The sequence below is a fragment of the Manis javanica genome, chromosome 18 (assembly GCF_040802235.1).
Source record: "Manis javanica isolate MJ-LG chromosome 18, MJ_LKY, whole genome shotgun sequence".
Lineage (NCBI taxonomy): Eukaryota > Metazoa > Chordata > Mammalia > Pholidota > Manidae > Manis > Manis javanica.
Window position 1 is genome coordinate 4,626,035 of NC_133173.1, and position 23,732 is coordinate 4,649,766.

At 55.5% G+C, this 23,732-nt stretch overlaps 1 long non-coding RNA gene across 4 annotated transcripts in view; it reads right to left on the bottom strand.

The window, feature by feature from the left end:
* LOC108388314 (uncharacterized) overlaps positions 1 to 7,832 on the bottom strand; it is a 32,544-nt gene extending 24,712 nt beyond the window's left edge. For 3 of the 4 annotated variants that reach the window (XR_012127159.1, XR_012127158.1, XR_012127157.1), the window contains exon 1: positions 7,597 to 7,832. This is a non-coding gene — a long non-coding RNA (uncharacterized lncRNA). The remainder of the gene's footprint in view (positions 1 to 7,596) is intronic. The other variant, XR_005056503.2, reaches the window with a different exon arrangement.
* Positions 7,833 to 23,732: the final 15,900 nt, after the last annotated feature.

Genomic DNA, 23,732 nt, shown 5'->3' on the forward strand with positions numbered 1-23,732 from the left:
CCCCGAGCCAGGCACACCCGCCAACACCCCAAGGCCTGCCCAGGCTGGAGGCTGGATTTTCAGAAGCTGCCTGCGTTAAGAGCAAAGGAAACTGACTAGGAGAAACTCCAATATGCAACGATTTTTCTAAATATCCCGATTGCCGAACCCCGCGTGACCACCGCCAGGAGCCATGCAAGGGCTGGGCGGCAGAGCCGGGCTTTCGGGCCTGGCTCCGGGCTTCCATTTGTAAAACACAGAATGAAATCGGGAGAGCGAATATAGACAAAGCCACTTTAAAGTGTTCGATTGGCGAAATCTCCACACTTAGCACACACTTTCATTTTCGAGCAGCCCATGGCTGTAAGCAGGTCCAGGAAATCGATTGTGTTTCCGGGAGAATTCCACCCAGGGAACAGAGCCCCGGGAACGCGCGAGGGTGCATACGTTGGAAGGAAGGAATGGATATGTTAGCCCTCCGGATGCAAACGCACTTATAACCTCCGGCTCACCTCTGTGGGCATCTACAAATGTATGCCTGTTTAATCTGCTTCTACACTCTCCATGGAATTGCCACAGTTGTGTGGGCCAGACCGGCCACCCACCCTTCTCTCCCTCCGCGCACACAGAAAACTTAGCTGCATCGGCCGAAAACTACCATTCGGCCCAGCCGGGACGAAGAGCCTCTGGCCTTGCGCTGGCCAGGGGGGCTGCAAATTGAGTTGTCCGGATTCTCATATGCTCTGTCCTGTACGTCTATGCCTTAAAACAGACCAGTTTGGAGCACCTACTGGAGGGACACACAGGGGAGCCCAGCGCAGGGAAGGAGGGTGTGGCTGGGGCCCACCCAGACAAGGTTGACAGGCCCCACGGGCACTGTGGGCCACCGTTTCCAATATTTTGCCAGTGTTTGGGGGCACCCATGGGGCTCTGTGCAAGTGTATCCACAGGGCCCTGCAGCCGGAGCACAGGACGAGGCTTTTTGAAGGCCGTGCATTCCTCATGCTGACTTTGCCTGTCAATGGGAGAGACGTGGGCTATTGACCCAGCGGCCTCCCCCTCTCCGTCTATTGTCGCGGCTCAATCACGCATTTACCGGGAAAAAAAGCGAGTTTATTTTACCCTGGAGGAGCCTCGTGTTGCAAGGGGTGGGGAGACTATCCGGGGGAGGGAGGATTCTTCAGTCACGACTGTGCAGATGGGTTGAGGAGAGACATTTTCAGAAAAGCGCCAATTTCCCCTTCACAATGAGCGCTAAGTACCTGATAAATGGGGCTGGTGTTTATTCATGAGCAGGTACTTTGGAGATGGCGATTAGAACAGCCGCCCGCGCTGCCTCGCCAAGGTACTTAAAGCCGGGCAGGTGCAGCGCTGCGCGCGGCCCGAGCGCACAAAGCCCGCGGCCACAGCGGCGCGGGGAGGGGCGTGAAGGCGGGCCGCGCCGGGCCCCGAGGGGCGCGCAGCGCGCAGGCACCTTAGCCCTTTGTTCCTCGGCCGAAGGCAAGGCCACTTCACCGAGGGGCGTCCCGGGGAAACCTCCCCTCTAATTACCAAGAACTTCCCTTCGTCCCTCCGCCCGGAGCTCAGCCTGGCAACTGTGGGTCTGGCGGACGCGGGGACGCAGCGTGAGACCAGGCTCCGCGGTTACGTAAATGCTGCTTTTGCGAAGTAACTAACTCGACAACTGGGAAGAAACAGAGCCCGGGCCTGGGAACCGCGCGGGCAAGCGGTTCTGGCCGTCCCGCCGCCGAGGCGCCACCTCTGGCAGTGCGGGTAACCTCGGGCTTTCAGGTTTTGTTTCAACTCCAAGGGGAGAAAATTGGGGTCTGTCTCTTTCCACGGCTTCCCGGCGCCAAGGTCGTGGGACAAACCCGATCTCGCCCTCAGAGCGGCTCCGGAATCCCTAGGAACCCCTTTTTCTTGCCCACGATCGGCGGCCTCCGCGGGACGCGCACGGAGAGCGCAGCTGGCGCCCCGGCCGGCCCTAGGGGACAGAGGGCAGCGTCCTCTGCGCAGATGCCAGTGGAGCTGCCCAGAGATACCCCCGCGGCTCGGCCGGGCAACCCCCAGCCCGGCAGCTTCGTGGGTGCTTCGTGCACGTAACACCCGGACGCCCGAGGCGCTAGTGCAAGCGGGCACTCTCGGTCCGACTCCTGGGGCCTGTCCGGGTGGCCTTTTATCTTTTTTTAAAAAATCTTTTCGAAAAACAGACCAAGATAATTTTTTGAGTAATTTCAGCACGCAGAATCAGAGACAATAAATCTGTTTCAAACTGGCTGGATTCTTCTTGGGAGTGGGTGAGGAATTCTTTCAGAATGACCATAAAAAAGCAGGCAGGGACCAGAGGTGACGCCCCACAAAGCAGGTCCCCCCACCCTCATTCTCCACCCTTAAGAACCCGATGGCTCTCCCGCTCGATCAGATTGACCAGAAGATTTATAGAGATTAACGTTCCTTATAGATTTTTCTGGAATCTTAACTTTTGGGTTAGAATAAATTGCAGATGCAATAATCCCGGTTCCCGGGGAAATCTGACATCTAAAATGTGAGCGAAAACTGAAAGTAGTAACCCAGAGGCCCGACAGAGACGCAGGCGGAGGCCAGCCGGGTGCCCGCGGCCCGGACGCCGCCGCCCCGGACGGGACCCGGGGCCAGACGCGCCGACGCCACGATTAGTTCAAAGGGATCACAGGAGAAGCAAGGCTTCCCTCCTTGTCTTCTGCCAGGACCTGAGTTAGGGTTGGAGGGTGAAGCGTTCTCTCGAGTAATAATAGTCTGCGTCCCCAGCTCCAAGGACACACCGTGGTGTTGCGGGGACTGCCTGCGACGCCGGGTACGCCCCCCTCCCGTGCGCCGCCGCGTGGCCGCCACCAAGCTAATGGCTTCCCTGCACCACGGCCTTGGGTAAAAGTTACCGCGGAGCAGGACCGCGCCAATCCCCACACCGGAAAGGCAGGGAATCCGGACTTCTGGCTCTGGAAGCCAGCATCGTCGTGGGCTTGGCATGCACAGCGCGGCCCCCCTGGTCCCCACCGCAAGATGGCTGCCGGCCGTGACAAGGGGGCCCAAATTTAGGCAGGAAGTGAAAGATAAATTGGAATAGGTGGGGGGCGGGCGGCTGGAGATGACGCAGAGCAAAGCAGTTTTTATATTTTCCATTCCACAGACCTTAAAGGCAAACCGAAAAGACGCTCGTGGGATTAGGAGAAGGGCAGTCAATACTAACGTCCAGGAATGATTTCCTTCGCATTACAGATTGAGAATAAATCATAAAAATGTAATGAATACGATTCTGGGGAAGCAGATAAGCCTGGGTGCAATATTTGGCCCTAGGATCCTCAGGTCGGCTTCCCCAGCTGAAAGTTTCTGTTTTTCTAAGAAAGACATCTGGACCAGTGCTTGGGCATCCCCAGCTTCTGACTTGTGCATCTCACTCTGGCAAAGCCCCACTGACCTCTGGCCTCTCTCAGCCCAGTGAGTTAGGCCCTGAGGTCTGCTGAGCAGGGGTCCTGGGTGAAGCTGCCCCCAAATGCCCTGTTCAGACCTCAGACGCACCAGCGGTACACCCCTTTAACCCATGAAGAGCCTTATCTGTTTTTGGAGTCAGTTGGGCAGGAATGTCCAAAGGGCTCTTATTACTCCAGCTATTATATCACAAATGTCTTGTATTTCACTTGGTTGGTGATAGTCTCTACCTCCTGAAAAAGCTGGGAATATCTCATCGACTTGATATTATTTTTCTCATCACCAGGCCAGTGACTGACGTAGGGTGGGCTCTACTGAATGTCAGTTCTGACCGGAAGGCTTCAGGCTAGAAGGCAGAGCCCTCACCCGGTGGGGTCGGTGGGTGCCGGCCACCCCGCCCGAGCTTCCTCCTCTGCAGTGAGCCCCTTAGTGGGGCACACAGAGGCAGCGCTCGGGATGGAGCCTGCACGGGAACACTCGGGGCAGGACTGGGCCTGCACCAGAACACCCAGAGGAAGCCCGTCCCAACCTGGTTCTATTTGATCCTCTCTCTGGGTTTGTGATGAAAGATCTAAGGTTGCACGGACTCGGGGCCTCGAGGAGTCACCAGGAAGGGCAGTTTTCACCCAAAAGCTTTGCAATGCAGCCCCAGGGGGCCAGAGCTCTACCAAGAGACTACAGTTCTGGGGTCCACTGCATCAGAGGTTCTGATGACCTTCTGAAATCCCTCCCAACATCTAGCTTGGGACCCCAAGAAGTGTGAGGGAGGGCAGTGCGAGGAAACTCCTGCAGAGCTGCGAGGACACTGGGGGACACTTGTTTTCACGCCAAGGAAAGTGTACATTTCTTCCTGAAACGTGGCCCTTTGATGAGCAGTTCGTAGACTCAGGTGCACAGACCCTGGAGCCAGGCTGCCTGGGTTCAAATCTGCCATTTACTAGCTATGTGGCCTTGGGCCACTTTACTGTCTCTCTGTGTCACAATTTCCTCATCTCTGAGCAAGATTGATAACAGTACCTATCTCACGGGGCCCTGGTGAGGATCAACTGAGCTAATACAGGGGAAGCACTTGGAAGTATGCCTAAGTGAGCTCTTAAGTAGGAGTTGCCCAGCCCCCGGGATGCAACCCCACCCCTTCGCAGTCTCTTCCACCAACCCGACTGTCACCATTTCTGTCCCTGCACCCGTGCCGGGATCTCAGCCTTCCCTGGTTCCCAGCGCCCCAGGGATGGGACAGAGGAGGGCAGACCTGCCTGTGTATTACCTGCTTGATGGACACTTCGCTGAGGAATCTCTGCCTCAGTCCTTCACTGATTTTCTGCCATGGAAGGGAGTTGAGTCCCTCTCTCCCTCTCTCTATCCTCAGTTCCACCCACAGGCTGAGATAGCCATGTGCAAACACATGCCCTTGGCTTTAAGCAGTGAGAGGGTGAGGAAGACCAGCTGACCCCCGCCCCCATGACAGATCCCTCTCAGAGGCAGGTAGGGCTCGGCTGCCTCCTGACATTTTCACTCTAGCTGGCTCACTTGCTCTACACGCAGACACACACACACACAGATGCACGCACACACACACAGATGCACGCACACACACACCTCTAAGTGGTTGGGCTCTTGGACAAAAAAGATTTCAAGGGTCTGTATTTAATTCATCACCTGTGAAGACACTGCGGATCTCTGTGACCTCTGGGGGGTTTAAGTCATCTGCCTAAGGAGCTGCTGTCTTTCCACAGCCCAGGCACCTCCTTGGCAGCTTGGTTCAAGCATGTGGAGACCAACTGGTGTCGGTTTTTTCTTTTCTGAAGGAGGAGGGGCGTTGTTTTTTGAAATGCAAAGTGACAGTAACATTGTCATTAAAGGTAATTGTTGTTAAAAATAATAATAGCTTTCACTCACGGATACATTTACAATGTCTCCGGCACTGGGCCAAGCACATCTTATTTTATCCTCACAACAAGCCCACGAGATAGGTTTGCAAGCCCATTTTGCAGATGAGGAAATGAAGATTTGGCAATAGTCATATGGTTTACAGGGGAGAGAGCCAGGGTTTGAACACAAAACTCCAAAGGCTGGGCTGTTCACCACCCCGTCTCCTTCCTGTCTCTGAGTGATACAGAAAGTGAGAGAACCACCTGAAATGTGATTTGGGAGGCACTGCAGCAACTAGCTTAGGAACAAAGCTAGAATGTTGGTAGTATAGTCAAGCACAGAGTCTAAATTAGCCTGCCCAATTTCAGAGCCCACCTGGACCTCATTCTAGCTTTGCCTCTAAAGGCAATTTACTCAACCCCTTCACACCTCAGTTTCCTCTTCTTTAAAAGGGGGCTAATAACAGAACCCACCTATTTTAGCTGGGAAGACTGAGTTAATATATAAACAGTAAATTATTATTCCCTCAGCCTACTACAGAGTAGTATTTCCATCACCCTTTGCAAACTGCTGCCTTAAATTTCCTCAGTCTACCCATCTGTGAGCTGAGAACCGTGGCTATTGGGACAAAGAATAGTGGTTTTTCCAAGATGTCACAATAACCAGGGAGAACCAGATTAGAGCTCAGGACAGCAGTTCCCAAGAGGAAGAAGAAGGGTTGAGAGCAGCTTCTGCAGACAATTTTGCAGAAAAAATGTTTGTTTCCCTTTTTAAAAAGATGTAAACATCTTTCCAGGCTCCTCTGACATCGGAATGTCAGTGATGAATCAAGCATAAAGACATGCACTAGGTAGGTCACAGTCTCCATTTTTAGTCAACTTCCTGGTGGCCCTGCTGAGACGTTTTAGGAGGCCTAAGGTTTGATGCAGTGCATGAAACCTCAGCCCACCCAGGCCCTCAGAGTGGACAGTGGAGTCTTACAGAGGCTGGGGTGGGTGGGGGGAGGGCTTTTCTGGCATTTCTTCTTTTTAAAATTTTAAAGCAATTTTTGGCTTAAAAACATTGGACCAGCCATTTCCTCCTGGTTCTTGCTTTTGAACAGAGGGGAAAGCTCCTGGGAGGGTGTTATTGCAATTTGAGCCAAGGTTTAAAAACAAAAACCCCTCAATTCTCAGTGCTTTTTAATTTTATTTGTGTATTTGATTCTTTGTTAATTCATCTAGAAACTATTGCCTTTATTGAGTGCCTACTAAGCGCTTAGCAGTGAAGTTGCAGATCATAAGAGGGGAAAGAAATGTAAGAGAACTCTGAGCAGACCTCCTGGAGGAGGAGATCGTGCTCTTGCAGGTAGACACTTTAGCATGAGTGAAATACCAGAAGTGAGAAATCTGGGGACTACACAGAGATGAAGAGGGAAAGGAACACAGAAGGGAGAGCATGGCTTCAGGAAAAAAAGGGCCATCTCCTCCCTTTTAGCTTGCTGCTTCTAACTTGCTGTGAATTTAGAAGCCAAATATCATGGATGTTAGAACTGTGTGTGTAGAACATGAGCACATGAACGACCGCGAAGTGAGCACCTGCAAGTGGAAGAAGGCAGGGATGGGGGACAACGTTTGGGCCCCTCAGAAGAAGCCCTCGGTGCCCTTTCAGCCTGGCAGCTTGCTGGTTGGGTGAGGTACAAGTTACCACCTGTCCCCACACGCGCAGGAACAGAAAGAGGGCCTACAGGCAGAGACAAGGGTCCACCATGACCCCTGCACTGCCGCTGAATCACAGTCCACTCCACCCACTATCACCATTTGGCCCAAGCTGGAGATGGGCGGTGGGGCAGGGAGGGAATGTCCACAGCTGATTCTCCTTAGAGCACAGCTACGCACACACACCACACACACACACACACACTCGAGAGCAGCCTCAGAACCTGGGGGGCGGGATTCTAACTGGGGGTGCCTCCAGCCAGAATCTGAGAGTCACGAGTCAGAGCCAGAACCAGCAGTGCGGAAGCGAAGATCATGAGGCTGACCAGGAGAGGCGGGGGCGCTGGACGGAGAGGGCCACGGCCTCGCCCAGGCGTGACTGGGCGGCCTTGCCCTGTGTCCCCCTCCCCAGGCCTGGGCCCCCAGAGCCCTGGAGCGGCAGCGCGCCCCCCGGAGGCCCGGCGGGACCGACGGCCTCCCTGCCTCTTTGCAGCACACTGCCCTCCGCCCGGCTGCGCGCGGTCGCCGAGTTCCGAGCGGGGGGCGGGGCACCAGGGGTACAGGCGAACCCCGCCAACGTTCTTACCTCCGCGCGAGCGTCCGTCCGACCAAGCTCGGTTTGCTGCTGGGACTGCGGGGCTGGGGCGGCTCCCACGGACTCGGATCGCCTCCCCCCGCCCTGAGCCCCCAGACCCTTCGGTGGCCCCGAGCGGGGGCGCCGAGACCCGGGGACAGGCGCCGCGCCGGCGGGAGGAGGCGGCTCCTGCGGGGCGCGGTGAGGCGGGGCGGGGGCGTCTGCCGGGCCCCGCCCGGAGGGACTTGGGAGCGATTATCTCAAAGAACAAAGGCAGCTGGGGAAGGCCTGGAGCCCCCCCCCCTCCCGCCCCCGGGCCTGGCCCTGAACTTGAACTTGTACTTGACACTTTGTCCGGAAGGTGGCGAGGGAACCCCTCTGAGCCAGGACGGGGCTCCTGCGCGCACCTCCCGTGCCGGGGCGCGGGCGAGCACGCCCCCCTCGGCGCCAGGAGGGAGCCCGGCGTCCCCAGGTGCCCCCGGATGCAAGGGTTCTGGGGTCCCCGCCCCCTCCTCGGAGGGTCGGGGTGCGAACGAGGCCTCGGGTCTCCGGCTGGAGGAGTCGGCCGGGGCCCTGCGCCTCCCGCCCCACAGCCCTACCCTGGCCAGGCCCGCAGCCGTCGCGGCGCTGGGCCGGTCGGATTCTCTGCACGTCGCGTCGGCCGCCGCTATTCAGCCGCTAATTGAACGTTAATGGCAGGTGCGGATGAGGTCAGCGGAGCTGGCTTTTCTCACACATTTTTCATGCAAATTCGTGAAACTCTAAACAAATTTAAATAAAAAGCTCTTTGTGCCGCGCGCCCATCAGTCCTCTCCCTCCTGCCCGGGTCCGAGCTCCTCCCGCGGCTCTGGGGCCGGAGCCTGCTGTCCGGCGAGTGCGGTCCGTGGGGGGAGCCGGGCGCTCCCAAGCAGCGCCGCCTGCCGGCCTGGGCCGCACCCCCTCCGCAGCGCCCACCGCGCCGGGCTGCCTGGGGTCGTGGGGCAGCGCGAGGCTGGCTGGGTGCCAAGGCCCCTAGGAAGGCAGCGTGGGCAGCGCTTAAGTGCCCAGCATCGGCCCCGTGCGCCTGTGCTGGCCTGCGGGCTGCGCCCACGCCCACAGCCCTTGCAGCCAAGGGCCGCCTGGTCAGCTTTCTGGGCCTCACTCTCCCCCTTGGTTAAACAGGAATTAAGATAGTGCCCCCAGGGGCATACGGATGTCTGAGGATTGGCCCATGATTTAGGACAGGGACAAGCCCGTTAGAAGAGCACGGGCACATGAACGTGCTGATTATGATCTGGGGTCCAAGGGCCTTGTGAAAATGAATGCTGTGGTTTGGCACATACATGCAAAAACTTGTCAGAAGCTTTCAGGGGATTTACCACCCCCTGCATCCCGTTCTGGTCACAGAGATGAGATCTGCAGCCCAGCTCTGCTGCTTCCCAGCTGTGTGGCTTTTCCTTCCCTCTCTGAGCCTCCGTTTCTTAGTCAGTCTGTGAAATGGGTTTATGTCATATGCAGTGATTGTGAGGATTAAATAAGACATTGGTGGAGCAGCCATCAGTTTAGAGGAACTGGGGAGCTGCCGCCCAATCTGGAACCTCAGAGCCCCTCTCCCAGGTGCAGCACACCCATGATTGCCTCAAGGCTACCTACGTATAGGACTTGGGCCAGTTGGCAGCCTTCATCCTGTTACCCAAAAGACTCTAGCCCAGGTCAGAGGGACATTTTCCAAGGCCTTGGGGGGCTTCTTGCTCAGCTCTTCCCATCCATACTAGGGTCCCCTCCACACCTGGACAGTGAATTGTCTTTGCTAATGGCTAAGTCTTACTTTCCTCACCCATGTCCTCCCAGAAGAACTGACCAGAGACATGGAAAGCTTTGAAAAGAAACTTCGTTGTGGGCTGGGAAGAGACAGGCAGGGGTGCTTCCAGGATAGGAAGAGTCCTCTCTCTCTGAACCTGCCCTTCTCCTCCCTTGGGACCATCCAGGGTTCCCAATGGCCTGGGAAGAATTCCTGTGATTCAAGCTGGCTGGGTGTGATCTCTTTTCTCCCACTTCTGCTCCCGGAGAGTCAGCCTTCCCTTCAGGCCAGACTCTGGGAAGCCCTGGAGCAGGCCTAGGAGCACCCTCATCTTCCTGCCAGGCCTCTTCAGGTCTGCAGTACAGATGACCTGCAGGCAGGGGACAAGGAGGCTGTAGCATTTAACTGCCCACTCCTGCTTCCCACCAGGCGGAGACCCAGGGCCTACCCCAGGACCCATCCCCTTCTCTCCAGTGCTCACTCAGGCTTGTCTTGACCAGCTGGGCTGCATCCTTACCTCTAGGCCACTACCTCCAGGAAGCCCATCTGGATAACACTGCTGTCTCTGGATAACTGGAGGAGAGGCTATACCAGACAAAGGCCCCAGTGGGTAAGAGGCTATGTAATACTCCCCTACCTCCACTCCACTGCCCCGTCCGGGGCTGGACACACTGCAGGAGACACATGGCATTGGGTGAAATTGGGAAAGGACCATCTGAGGTGATCTTACAAAGGATTTGTAGGGTTTGGCAAGAAGAGGCTGCAGCTTTGGGGCCCTCCTTCAAGTAGCCAAGCCAAACAGGGTCTCTCCGGGGTTAAGAGTACAGACTTTAGAGTCAAAGAGACTTGCTTTTGAATCACTTCTGGTCCTTGCCAGTTGTGTGACTTGGGACCTGTAACTTTTCTGGGCCTCAGTGTCCTCATCTGTAGAACAGGTGCACCAGTAATATTGGCAGCCTGTAAAGTTGTAAGGAGTCACTGCTGTCCTCTGCATGTGGCCACTCATCATACTTCTTTCCTCTCTCCACTGGCCCCCTAGCAGACTTGAGGTGACTGTAGCTGCCCCTAGGCCCCCGGGACCCCTGTGGATTTCCCAGGTCCCTCACCCCTCCGAGGCCTTCAGAGTTCCAATGGAAAACTCATCAGGTGGCTGCAGCGTGGTGGGGCCTGCTGGGGTGTTGCCTGACTCTGCAACCCCCTGCTCCGCATCACCCCTGAGAGACACTTGCTGGGTCATGTACTTTTTGGGTGAATAGAGCAGATAGGGGAGGCAATTGGCACTGGGCGCCTAGTGTGCCCCATTCAGCAGGGTACTGTCTCTCCCAGGACACACGCTGCTTGTATAAATAGGGCTTTTCACAGCTTTGTCCACTCTTCCTTCAGGCCCAGGCCCGACACGCCCCAGCACCATGACACCTCCCCTGTGCAGGGTAGATGGGGACACCTCCCCCTCCCTAGCCCATTCCTTAGCCCCAATCAACTGCCCTGAGCAACTGGCTGGGAGGGAGGGTGGCACAAAGCTTTCAAGGGTCCCCCCAAAACAGGTAACTCTTGAAGGCAAGGGGCAACATCTATTTACAGTGAAGCAGGAAGCTCTGCCCTCCAGCCCCTCGGCCGAGGAGCTCAGACAAACCATCGACTCAGCATCAGGGCGGGGATACCCACCTAAGGAAGACCCAGAGATACTAAGCCTGGCACTTGGCAGGCTTTTAATTAACAGTAGCAGCCATGATGATGATCTGTGATTATTAGGCCCAGAAATGGCCAATGGCAGAGTTTCTGGGATTTTTTTCCTGCAATATCACCACCATCCTTTCGGAACGCCTACCCCAAGTTGGTCAATAGAAGTTAAACCAATTATAATAAACAGCCTTCTTAAATTTTTCAATAAAAATACTCCACAAGCATGGAAAGAAAACATAACATTACAGAAGAGTACACCCACCCATTCCCACTCTCCAGAGGTGGTCTTCCAGTAACTATTTCCAGAAACTCTTCACACACAGTTAGGACTGACTTTTAAATACACACAAATAACAGCATATACTCTGTTACCTATTCGGCAATTTATTCTGTTCACCCATCAATATGAATGGTCATCCTTCCATATCAGCTTATACAGAAAGAACTACATTAATTTTGGCAGCTGCGTTGTATTCCACAGTATGAATGGATCACTGGTTCATTACCCTTTCTTTACATACCTAAAAAGAAATGCTCTGATGAGCATCCTTGTACATACTTCTTGGAGAACGTTTACATATATAACCATCGAGTAAATTTAGTGCAATTTGTTTATATCCGAGTATGTGTGCCTTTTATATTTTGATATTGCCACATTTCAGCAAATACTGTAGAATTTACACTGTCCAAATAACAGTGTTGACGATAGAAAAAGGCACCAAGATTGCCAGCCGTGTGAGACTCAGGCCACAGAGGTATCAAGTAACCTGCTGAACATGGCACTGGTCTGGCTACTGTCCCGAGGGCAGTGCCCAGTGGTTTCCTCCTGCCCAGGTCCGTGCAGGCTGGTGGCTGTGGGGCGCCCTGATCGGAGAGGAGTGGGGCCTACAAGGGTGCTGGGGCCGGGGGACCAGCCAGCATGGCTGGAATCCTCCCTGAATGGTTTCCTGGGGTGTTATTTCTGCCCTGCCCAGTCTCCTTTGGGGTAGTTGATCCAGAGGCTTCTAGAGAAGGGGTTAGGCAGGAGGAAGACAAGGGTGTTTGTTCAGTCTTCATCAAAGGTACCCAGGCTGTGTCACAGGAGGAAGAGAATGTGGAAGGCGGGACTGTCCCTGGGAGAGATGGGACATCAGGAACCCCCGACTAATGAAGAGTGAATGTGCCCTTGAACCTCACTGGGCTCCACCGTTCTCAGGCACAGAACAAGAGTTGAGACATGTCTGCGCCCAGCTGCATGGGGACGGTGGCGGCTCATCTCAGACCCTTTGACAGGCCAGGCCTTTTCCCGCATAGCTCAGGTCTGCCTCCGGACTCCCGTGGCAACAGTGCGGCCGCATAGCTGCCAGTCCGGGCCCCGCCTGCTGTGAGCAGGAGAGAGGCAGGGGCGCACCAGAGGAGGACAGCTGGGGAGAGGGGTCCTTAACTCCCAGAAGGCTGCAGCCCCTTGCTCTGTCTGGCAACCTCCCGGCACGCCGCCCTCAGTCCTCCGGGGCGGAAATGCGGGTGGTAAAGAGCTTCTGTTGGCTGGACACCTGGTCACAGAACCTCGGACTCAGAAGAGGCATATGGGTCACCGGGGCAGAAATGATGGCTGACGGGCCAAGGCAAAGGGCCCCGCAGGGTGGGTTGGGGCATGTCTCCCCAGGCCCCCTGACAAGTCCCAGATGGGCAGGAATGGGAGCGGAGCCTGCACCATGTCCTCTGCCCCGGCCCTGCTCCTCCGTCTGGGCCCCAGACTGCGGCAGTCTCAGGACACTGGCTACTCCATCTACCCCTTCTGCTCGGCTCTTCCCCTTCTGATGATCCCGAGTGTCCTGCAGCAACATGACTCTGTATTCCGATCCTGTGACCTTGGTAACACACACAGTTCCTCTCCGTCTCCATTTTCAGAGCAGCTGAAAAGAGGTGGTCCCATTGCACATCACAGAACAATCTAAAGATAAGAGAAAGAATATGTGAAAAGGAGCTTTGTACTCTGGGGAGGAAGGTGTCCTATAAATCTCATTCAGGTATTATTAGGGCTGAAAGTAGGTACTTCTGCTCCCTGGGGCTGGGGGAGGAACTCGCCTGAGGTTGTCTCAGAACCTCTCCAGCAGAGCAGGCCTGGAACTCAAAAACAAGAGGTCAGGGAAGACAACGGTGTATGTCTGTGACCTTTACAGCCTCCGGGTTCAGCTGGGACAAGGAGGTCAGAGACAGCAACCATATAATTTCAAGGTACTTTACCTGTATTATTTCTATGCCTTGCTGCAACTTTATGAGAAAGGTGTGGTTATCCTCATTTTAGAATTAAGGAAACAGGCTCAGAGAGGTTACACTGGCCATACCAGGACTTGAGCCCACATCCACCTGATTCCATGGCCACACTTACGTCAGCTCTGCCGGTAGCAAAACCACCTGGTCGCAGGTGCAGGGAAGAGGAGCTGGGCACCAAAAAGTAGCACTTCCCCCGTGTGTTTCTTCTCAGGGGTTGCAGCCTCCGAGTCTAAAGGCCCTCGCTCAGGGAAGCAGGACAGAGCAGGTCCCAAGGAGGACACTGCAAAGCCATGCTGAGGGGCACCTGGTGGGAAACAGAGCCACTTGGGCAAACACCACTCAGAGCACGTGGAAGCAGGAGGCTCCAGATCAGATGCTGGGAGCAAACTCACCCCGAGACTTGCTGCTCTCTGGCCCAAGTTTTGTTCCAAAACAGGTCACTTCCCAGCCTCAAGTCATTTGCCGGCAGTGCACTGTGTTATCATTTCCATACCCCCCTGCATCCCAGGGGCAACCTGAAGGCAAGATGGCTGGGTTTCCAGTGAGCCAGGGGGCGAAGGGCAGGGGTTACTGGAAGGTAACAAGAGAAAAAGAACTTTGACATTGTAAGATGTCACAGCTACAAGGGAGCTTAGACACCATCCTATCCCATGCTCCTTTTCCAAGCCCTGAAGGGTCAGGGTTCACCCAAGAGCACTCACGGGGAAGGTGGCCTGGAGTCCAAGACTGACTTCCAGCTCGATGGGGCTGTCTTCCTGTGCCCTTGTCCCTCTGCCAGTCCACCTTGGATTCTCAAAGGCAGGGAGGTCAACCAACAAGGCAAAGAAAAGGGCCAGGTAAAAGAAGCCACTGCTGGCAGAGCACACCAGGTGTCCCAGGGCGGCTTTGGGAAGCTTGGGGTTGGGGACAGATGCTACCTTGCGGCCAGAAGCCTCCCTGGAGGACAGAACACGGCTCCACACCAGCAACACTATGCTCCTGCTACCACACAACCAGACCGTAGGAACCGTGAACCTCCCATCCGTGGCTGATGATGCAACAGGCATGAAGAGGGGAATCAGGACGTGGGCGAGCCCTGGGGTTGACCCACAATGCTTCTGAGAAGGGTCAGGAAGGAGGGGCAGCTCCAGAGGATGTGCAGAGGGTGAGGCCCTAGGAAAAGCTTGTCCCCTTCAGAGCTGCAGACTTGCATCCAGGGCAGGGCCTGGAGCTGGGAAGGACATCAGCTCACTGCCCTTTGCTGCTGGGTCCTCTGCCAGATCTGGGGATCCCGCATCCGGCAGCCTCATCGGAAACTGCCCTCGAGGAAAGTCTGTGTGCTTGCTGATGAGCAGACACGTGATGGGGCAGACAGACACAAAGACAAATGGACTTATTTCGGCCCAGCTGTGCCCTCCTCCCCGGGCTGATATCTGGGCCAGGGCCCACGGTGGAATACACTAATGTGTCACTGCTGTCCTCACCCCGAATCACAGCTGCATTAACTGGTCCTCAGGAGCTCAACTCCTTCATACCTGCCCCGTACCTAAGGGCAAGGACAAAGAAAAGTTAACCTGACTTAGTGTTTTGCATGTGCTTATGCTTAAGCACTCGTCACAGCAAATCCACAGGTATGGATTATTATTCCTACTTACAGATGAGGGTTTAGAGCTCCAAGACATTCAAGGGTCTGCTGCGTAGCGATGCCAGTGGCAGAGCTCTGATCTAGGTCTCCACTTCTCCTCCTCCACCTCCCCTCTCCAGCCAAGGTCCTGGGCGTGGACCACCCCCACCCTGGAGGGCCAGAAGCCTCTGAACCACTAGGCTCATGCTCAGCATCCCTGCCTCCATTTCCTGCCTCCCCAGGGTTCTCTCAGGCCTGCTCAGTCCAAGCAAGAGGTGCACACTGCCCAGCATACAAATCCTCACCCCCAACCAGCCTCAACAGTGCTTTCCTGGCTGACCAGGGGGAGGAATATCTGCAACTTACAGACAGCTTCTTCTACTGGGATAGGGACTGGGGGGCTGGGGTGGGGGTGGGGGCAGCTACCAAACAATGAAAGCTCAGCCATGCAGAAAGGGCTGGAGAGCCCTAATCTTAGGAACTTTCCTCCTGAGGAGCAGAACAAGGTGGCCCCAGCTTGTGGGCCTGAGCCCAGCCCTCCACTGGGTCCTACCCACGCAGGGTGGTACCCTCCTGAGGCTGGACGGGCAAGCGCGCTTGGAATGTGATTCCCTGGCTTTGCGTGATGCTCGGTTAGCAGAGTGAAACACCCCTGTCACCTCCTAAAGCCTCTGCCGGCCACCCCGCGGCTCCACACTGATCACCAGATTAAGGCGCCTGCTTGGGGCTCCAGCTGTGGCAGCTAGAGCCCTGCAGGGAGGAGTCGGGAGGGGCCGGGAGGGCGGTGGGCGGCTCTCCCAAGGCCTGCCTGACTTGCCTCTCCCCAGCCCCAGCGTGGGCCCTCACCCTGTGTCTCTGCCACGAGCTCTGACTCTCTACTCTTCTCCTCGGGGTGCATCAGACACCTGGCTGGACTTCCTGCGCATCCCAGGAGACAGGGAAAGGGGTGGGAAAAGCGAGGCGGGGCTGGCTAGAGCAGGGTGAGGGGCGGATGGTGAACCTGGAGGGAGGGCCAGGGCACCCCTGCCAGGACAGAGCGCCACCTGACCGTAATCCCAGAGGCTCCCATGGGTCCCTCCAGGCAGCTGCCTAACTCCAGAGCAAGGTGCATCCCGCACACCCGAGGAGAGGGCCAGAGGGAGTCCAGAGATGGGGGAGGCTGGCAAAGAAGGGATGAGAAGGCACCTGGGCATTCAAAGCTTTTCCCTGAGGCCCCAGCATTTCCTGAGCCAAAGTCAACCCCAAACCATTTAAAACACGAACACAGAAAAAGAAGTTCTCTCTGTCTGCGTGGAGTCACCAGATCTGTAAGCATGGGTCCGTCCACGATAAAGACCCAACAGAGGGAACGGGGGTTTTGACACAGGGCTTTTAGGACTGTGACTGTTCCGTGCTTGGGCTTTCAATTACCCAGAAGCTGTGACAAGAGGGAAGGGCCAGTGGACTGAGTGCGAAAAGGTCAGGAAAGAGCCTGAGAGCCAGACCTCCTGGTCCCTGGAGCCAGAGACCCTGCCACCTGAGCACGAGGGGCCACGTGCCCTGCTCCCGCCCCTGCCTCCCAGGATCACTGTGAGGAGCAGCGAAACGCTGGCAACTCTGAAAGCACAGCCCAGAAAGTTGTGTAGAGGCCCAGTTCGGCAGGTGTGCAGCCCCTTCTGAGCCCTGTCCCCAGGCCAGGGCCTGCAGGCGGCGACCAGGACACACCTGGGGCCAAGACCAGCAGCTGCTCTCCGGCTCCTTCTTTGCCGCCACTGCCAAGCTCCCTTCTGCTGGGCCGGGGCCTGCCTCCCACCGCTGAAGGGCAAGGACAGGAGGAGAAGGGCTGGGGCTGCTGCGGAAGGGCCTGTGCAGAGCAGATGCGGCAGACTCTGCCGGCTCCTCAGCCTCTACCCCCCTCAGGCCCGGAGGCGCCCCCTCTAGTGTCAGGAGGGATAAAATCCTTCCTACAACACCCCTGCCACCCCAGCCAGAACATACTGCCCCGCTCCTGTCCCGGGGTTCACCGAGTGCTAAATCAACCCAGGTTTGAAATGGTCGCCACTGTTGCAGACTTTCAGAGCTGGAAGGGACCAAGAGATTCCTGAAGTTCAACTCAGTCATTTTGCCAGTGGAAACATCGGGATTCTGGGCATAGGGGAGAACTGGCCTGCCCGAGGTCACACAATGAGCCAGTAGCAAGGACATGCCTCATGCCCTGTCTACCAGACCCCTTCAGACCGCTTCCCTGTTCAGAACCAGGTCTCTGCAAGGGCTTAAAGACGGCTTCTCCATCATTTCCCAAATAAGATCCTGGTCCAACCATGGGCGATGGGGGTCTGGGACCAGGGGAGGCCATAATGCAATAAGCAGACTGGCCATCTGGCTTGGGGACAGAGGAGAGCCCAGACTGGCCACTTCTGCTGCCCGGTCCTGGGGGACCCTGTGTCGCGAGAGACAGACTGCCAGATGGACAGGCACTGGCCTGGGTCTGGGTAGAAGCCAGTGAGTTCCCTGTAGTCAGAGCTAACCAACTTTCAGACATGATCCGGTAGGAGTGGTGGGGGCACAAGATGCAGAGCCAGGCCCCCTAATGGGCAGAGAGACAGAAAAACCGAGTGGGGGAGCCCAGATTCCCACCCAGGCTCAGCGCCTGACTCCCCAGGTAGGCCCAGCCTTGTTCAGCTCCACAGCCACAAACAGGTCCCCCTCCCGGGGAAAGGCAAACACGTCTCCCCTGGCACCTTCTCAGACATGCATGCAAAACTAATTAACATGGGGAGACATGCGAGCAGCCGGCCCGCTCCACACCCTCGAGTCCACGCAAACAAGGCGAGCCCTTGTCCGGGGGACGTGCACAAAGCTTTGTTGCTAATTTAGGCATCTGTCTCTGTCTGGCCTGGTCCTCCTGCCTGTGCTGGGGTTTTTCCCAGCCCCTCGGACAATGCTGGGAACAGGCCCGCCGATCCCTTATTCAAATCACACCCAGGACAATGAGCTCATTGTGCAGGCCACAGAAAAGGGGATGCTGGGGTGTGTGTGTGGGGGGGGGGTAAACTGGGCATCGGGAATGGAGAAAAGTGGGGGGTGACAAAAATAGGAACCCAGGAAAGTGTTTACTAACACAACCCCTGCAGCTGCTTAGGACCCCTCTCCCTGCCCCCGCCTGGTGGGCAGCTGGGGAGAGGTCCCAGGACCCAGAGGTGGGGGGCCCCAGAGTGGATGATGGCCAGCAGATACTAAATCCGGTTCAAACCTTCACCTTGCTGTCCTCTCCCACCTTCAACAGTCCAGCGCTACCCCTCGTGTCCTGGCCAGACATGTTTTCTCGTACATTGGTTTAGGGGTTTTCTTCCTTACTGCGGACTGAGCTGTGTAATGTCCAGATCTGGACTGAAGAGAAGACAGGGCTTGGGGGAGAGGTGCTGGAGGCTGGGCAGGGTGGGACCTGCTGCCTTGGCCATTGTCTTCAGGCAACGTTTCATTTTCTCCTCCTTCCCAGCTAATAAATTAGAGAGGAGATGGTGAGCTGAGCTGAGAAGGGACAGGCTCCCCACGGATGGTGGGCAGGAAGACTGAGCTCTCAGCAGATGGGGCTTACCCAGTTGGGCCGCTGCTCACACTACACCTGGTCAGACACTCACATGTTGTCCCACACAATGATTAGCATAAAAAAACCACACACACACACACACACATAAATCTCCCAAGATCCCTGAGGGGGAGATGTGGGGCTTTGAAATACCCTCCCTCCTACCAACACCCCCGAGCTCCTTGTCGCACTGAGCGCGCCTAGACAGGCCGACGTAAACAGACATACACAGCCTGACACTGACACGCAGACACAAAAAGAAACACACACACTCAGAGGCAGCCCCAGACACACACACTAACAATGGTGTGATGAATGCAGGATGGCGAATACATTCAGTCAAAAGCCCACACTGCTGGCCGCACAGCACCAGGGTGGCTAAAAGGTTATAGAGAGGCTGCAGGCCAGCTCCCCGGACAACCTCCTCCCCTGCATCCGCTCTCAGGCCTGCTGCCTATCCAGGAGGTGGAGTAAAATACCATTTCAGGGATCCAGATGGAAGTTAACGCCTCCTGAGACAGAAAAGTTTGGAGCTGGTCTGCCTTTAGTCAGAGTTGTCTGAGCTGCCCCAAAGAATTTTTTCTTTAACACTGAAAGAAAAGATGTTTAAAAATTATCTTGTCCTGCCTTTTGAGATGACATGTCTTGAAGTTGGAGCAAAGCAGAAACTGGCTGGGGTGGTTTTCCCTTAAAGTAGAATTCCCAGCTTAGAGTGATTTCTTCCTGTAGTTAAAGGTAATTTAGAGAAGGGATACCAGGACAAAGAGGAATACAAATGGTTAAAATCTAAGAGACCCTTTAAAATGTACTTCTGGGGATAAAGAAGGAGTGGCCCCTTCTCCACTGGCTCAGAGCAGTGGAAACATATTGGGTTGAGCCATATGGAAATTGCCAGTATTTGACTGTTAAGGGTCTAACTAAAAAGAAATTTCATATGGGTCAACCTAATAGGTAGCAAGCTCCAAGAACCACCAGAGGAATTTTCCTTTTTTTATTTCCTCCCAAACTGTCTTATTTGATCCCTGAAGAGGAAAAAAATAACAGTAACCAAAGCCCCATATCTGCCGTGGACCATCCGGCCACAGCCCCAGGTCTGTACATCATACAGAGAGGTTGCAGCAGGTGCTGGAAGGAACTGTGGACACACAGACACACACACACGTGACCCGCAGCCTCGGTGAGGCCAGGACCCACCTTCAGACTCCTCCATCAGGGCTCATGCCTCCCCTTCCCCAGTCTTCTGACTCTGGAACATGTCCTGGAGGGGACAGAAGGAACAGAATGGGAAATGGGACAGTGCTCCTGGCCTCTCTGGAGGAGTGGCAGGGTCTAGCATGGGAGTCTATGCATGCACTTTGTCCTAGAGGAAACACCAACCATGCAGCTCCGGGACTAAAGCAGCTACCAAATTTAAACCCAAGGGCCAGTCTCTGTGCATAGGGCCTTCATTCAAACTACTTCTAAGGGAACTGCACCAGGGAAGCCAGAAGGGTGCTGAGGCCACCCGGTGTAGGGAAGGTGACTCCTTGCCAGCATCTGGACATCCATTTGGCTAGTGGAAAATCATTCCCACCAGCTCTCTGGGGTTTCCCAGGGAAGGGAAGGCAAGGTGGGAGGCTTTGGAAGCAGAGTCCAGGCACTGTTCTGTGTCTCCCTAGCTGCTTCTTACTTGTCCACAGAGGAAAGCCTGGTTCACATATGTTGGCTCAAGATAGAGAACAGTTACCAAAACTCAGAGCTGCAGCTCTAGCTGGCTGGTCCATACGGGAGCTGAGGGGAGGAGACATCCCTGAGAGTCTCCTAGTGGCTGGCAGACCTGGGGCGCCATTCAAAGACCTGAAACAACCTTGCATGTAGTGAGGAAATGGCCTGGCCCCTCCTACATGCTTGACAAGTACTCTAACCACGAACGCCATGGAACTTCAGAGCTTTATCTTTCTAAAGACAACACAACACACACACCCCAGACTCAGCAAGAAAACCAACAGTGTAGTTACAATAATATGAAACTTGTTTGGCCTTCCTGCTCCTGGGAGACATGTGAGAGAAAGACCGAGTCTGCCGTCTGGGTGTTGGGGTGGGTGGACTCACTTGGGGTAGGGACTACATGGAGGATTCTTCCAAACTCCAGATGTTTCACAGAAGGCAGGTGGGTGCCCACTGCTGCTGACTTACGAAGCTCACCTGCTAACCTCTGCATTTAGGATCCAGACATAGCAGGACCAGGATAAAATTCTGGCCCTCATGTCTTAAATTGCATCTGATTTCCTTCAAGGAAGAGAAATCTGCACATGAATTCTTCCAGATGTAATTTATTATTTGATTACATTTAAGATGTTCCCTACCAATTGCACACGCAAATCTTGATAGGTTATTGCCATGCTGATTCCTAAGATCAAAGTTGTTTTTTAAATGAAGAAAATGAAGAAAAGGCAATTGAGATGTCACAGTTCTATACAGACCCAATGGAATCCGGAAAATTAAAGTTCTAGCCCAGGCTAAATGGCAGCCTGAGGTGACCACAGGCAGAGCATGAAATGGCCTCTGACCCTGCTCTCCCAGGCTCTTGGGGCATGGAGAGAGGCAGGGAAGCCAAGAGCCTCAAACTGGTGGAACTGTCCTATTCCCAGTGCCCACCAATCCAGCACCCCCTTTCCTTAGCCTGACCTTCCATCCTGGATGGATAGACGAAATTCCATATCACACAAGCTAGAAGTGCTAGGCAAGGTTCTGTGGTTTCCTTCTCTGTATCCCCTAGGTCTTGCCCAGAGCCAGACACATAGTTTGTGGTCAATAAATGTTGAGTGAATAAATGAATGTGGTAAAAAAACAGAGTCTGGCATAGGAAGAGTTCCAATTCCTGAGCCCCACAGTCCCCACGTGATCTGGGACAGAGCTCCACCGCATAGCCCGGGAGGTGTTAGAGTCCAGGCCGAGAGCCATCAGATGTGAGAGGCCAAGGGTGGGCAGGCCTGCTTGGCTCCAGCTGACCTGGCAGTCCCCTGTCTTGCACATGGTGCCAAGACCAGTTCCCTTAGCCTGCCGTCCAGTCCACCCTTGGTGTTCTCAGCCCCTACCACCTGATCTACTGTTCCCTTCCCAAATCTCTGGCCCAGCCAGGCAGGATTCTGCGCTGCCACTCCATCCCCACTTCTGAACCTTTCTTCAGGGAGGCCTCCTCCCCTCCTTTGCAGCCGAGAAGACCTGCTCGGGTACAGTGAGCCTTCTCTGACGACTCCACCCCTAATGAGTTCCTCCTCTCAGCCTCCACGACCTGAGTCAAGCTACCAACCTGTTGGATGTGTGCCTCGTAGGCAGGTTGCTGTTCGGAGGGGTCAGGGGGCAGGTCAGGGGTTTTCCTAGGGGTCTCTTGGCACCATGGAGCCTGGAGCTTGTCCACGGGCCACCCAAAGCCATGACTTTTTGTAGCAACTGACAGAGAACCGAGCCCAAGCCCTTGCTCGCTGCCCTCCCTGAGCCTTCCCTCATCACAGAGGTGCGATGGGCACCGACAGCACAGCCTTGCTGGCTCACATGTGCTCAGCCCTCTGCCACCGCCCAGCCCACACCCACACCCATTCTACAGCAGCAGCTGGGGGACACAAACGGACATTTCCTGAGTACCACAAGGTAAGTATTGCTACCCGCAATTTTACAGATGAGAAAACTGCCTGAGAGAGAGGTGAACCTGTGCCTGAGGATTCTAAGCCAGGTCAGACGGACCCCCACACCCCCATGGGCTGCATGCGCTGCCTCACACCACTGTGATCTTGAAGCTTACAATGCAACAGCAGAAGAGCAGATGAGAAGCAACTAAAAATGGGGTACAGGAAGCTGTGGGCTCAAAGGGAAGGGGCAGCTGCAAGCTTGAGACCTCCCTCTCTTTACCCCCATTCTCCCCACAGAAATACCCCCCTCAGAGACATTCACCACTTCTTCTGTCCTATGCCACCACACTGGATGGATAGGAAGGTCTGTCATTATCTGCTTAAGGACCAGACAAGACTGGACAGAGGATGGGTATCCCCTTCCCTCCCCCAGAAGACTGAAAACTTCCTCAGGGAGATTGACGCTGCAGAAAGCAGAGACTCATGCTTGCCCCGGGCAGGTGCAGTCCCTTGGCACCGTGGGCAGCCGGGTAGGCTTGGGCCAACCCCTGATTGCACAGACTGAGGCACAGTCAGGCTACAATCACACTGACAATTAGGAGAAAGCCAGGACTGGTGGGATGCTTCTCACCCCTCCTGACACCTCACCAAGGCTCCCGTGGGCCGGCAGTGAGCCCTCCTACCCAGATTCTCCAGAGGTATTGCCACCCTGAAGCAGCAGACAGTACACAGCCTTCCTGTAGCAACCCGGATGGGCTCATGTTGCTTCCCAAAGCCCGGGCTGACTGCTCAGGAGACGAGGACCCACAGGGGACTCAGACGCCCACCGACGCCAGGACTGTAGCTTCTGAGACAGACCCCATGAAATCACCCCAGTGGCATCTGGCTTAGAAAAGAAGGGCAGACCTGAGATTCCATCTACCAGTCTTTCTGTTCCCCAGGAGATGGGTCTTAAAGAAGACTGAGTATGCCAAGTATTAGCACAGAATGCGGCCCGGCCAAGTGCTCGATGAAGGCTTCCTTTCATCGCCATGACACATCACAGTTTCCTGGCTGCCCATTCCTCGCCTCCCAGGCGCATGTGAGGGGACCTCTCTTCATAAACTCAAGGCTTGCCGCAGCTCAGAGGCCTTTAACCCAGTCCAGGGTTTCCAAGGCAGGAAACAGGGGTTTCTGGGAGGGAAAGGAGGCTGGAAGGAAGGCTAGACCTGCAGCCAGGAGTCCGAGGTACGAAGGCCCCTGTGCCCTCTGACAGCAGGATGAGCCCAGCACCTCCCTGGAAAATCTCTCTGAACACCCAAGTTTTGGCAGGGTGCCAGGGCAGGGGGCCTCTCCGAGCAGACGCTGGCTCTGGGCCAAAGCGCATGGCAGAAGCTTCGGTTTGCGGAGAGCAGCGGGGGCAGAGGGGAGGGGGGCAACCAGGAAAGGGGCAACGAGGACCCCTCGGGCCACAGGAACCCTACTTGTAGTGGGCTTGGCATGAACCCGATGCACGGCTGCCTTCCCATTTCCTGGGGCTTCCTCACATCTGGGAGACTGTGAAATGACTGGGAGGACAGGGAGGGAGTGGGGCGTGGGGAGGCGCTCCACCCTAGGGACCATCCACCTGTCACCTACATCTGTGCCCACACAAGCCCCACGGGGCACCGC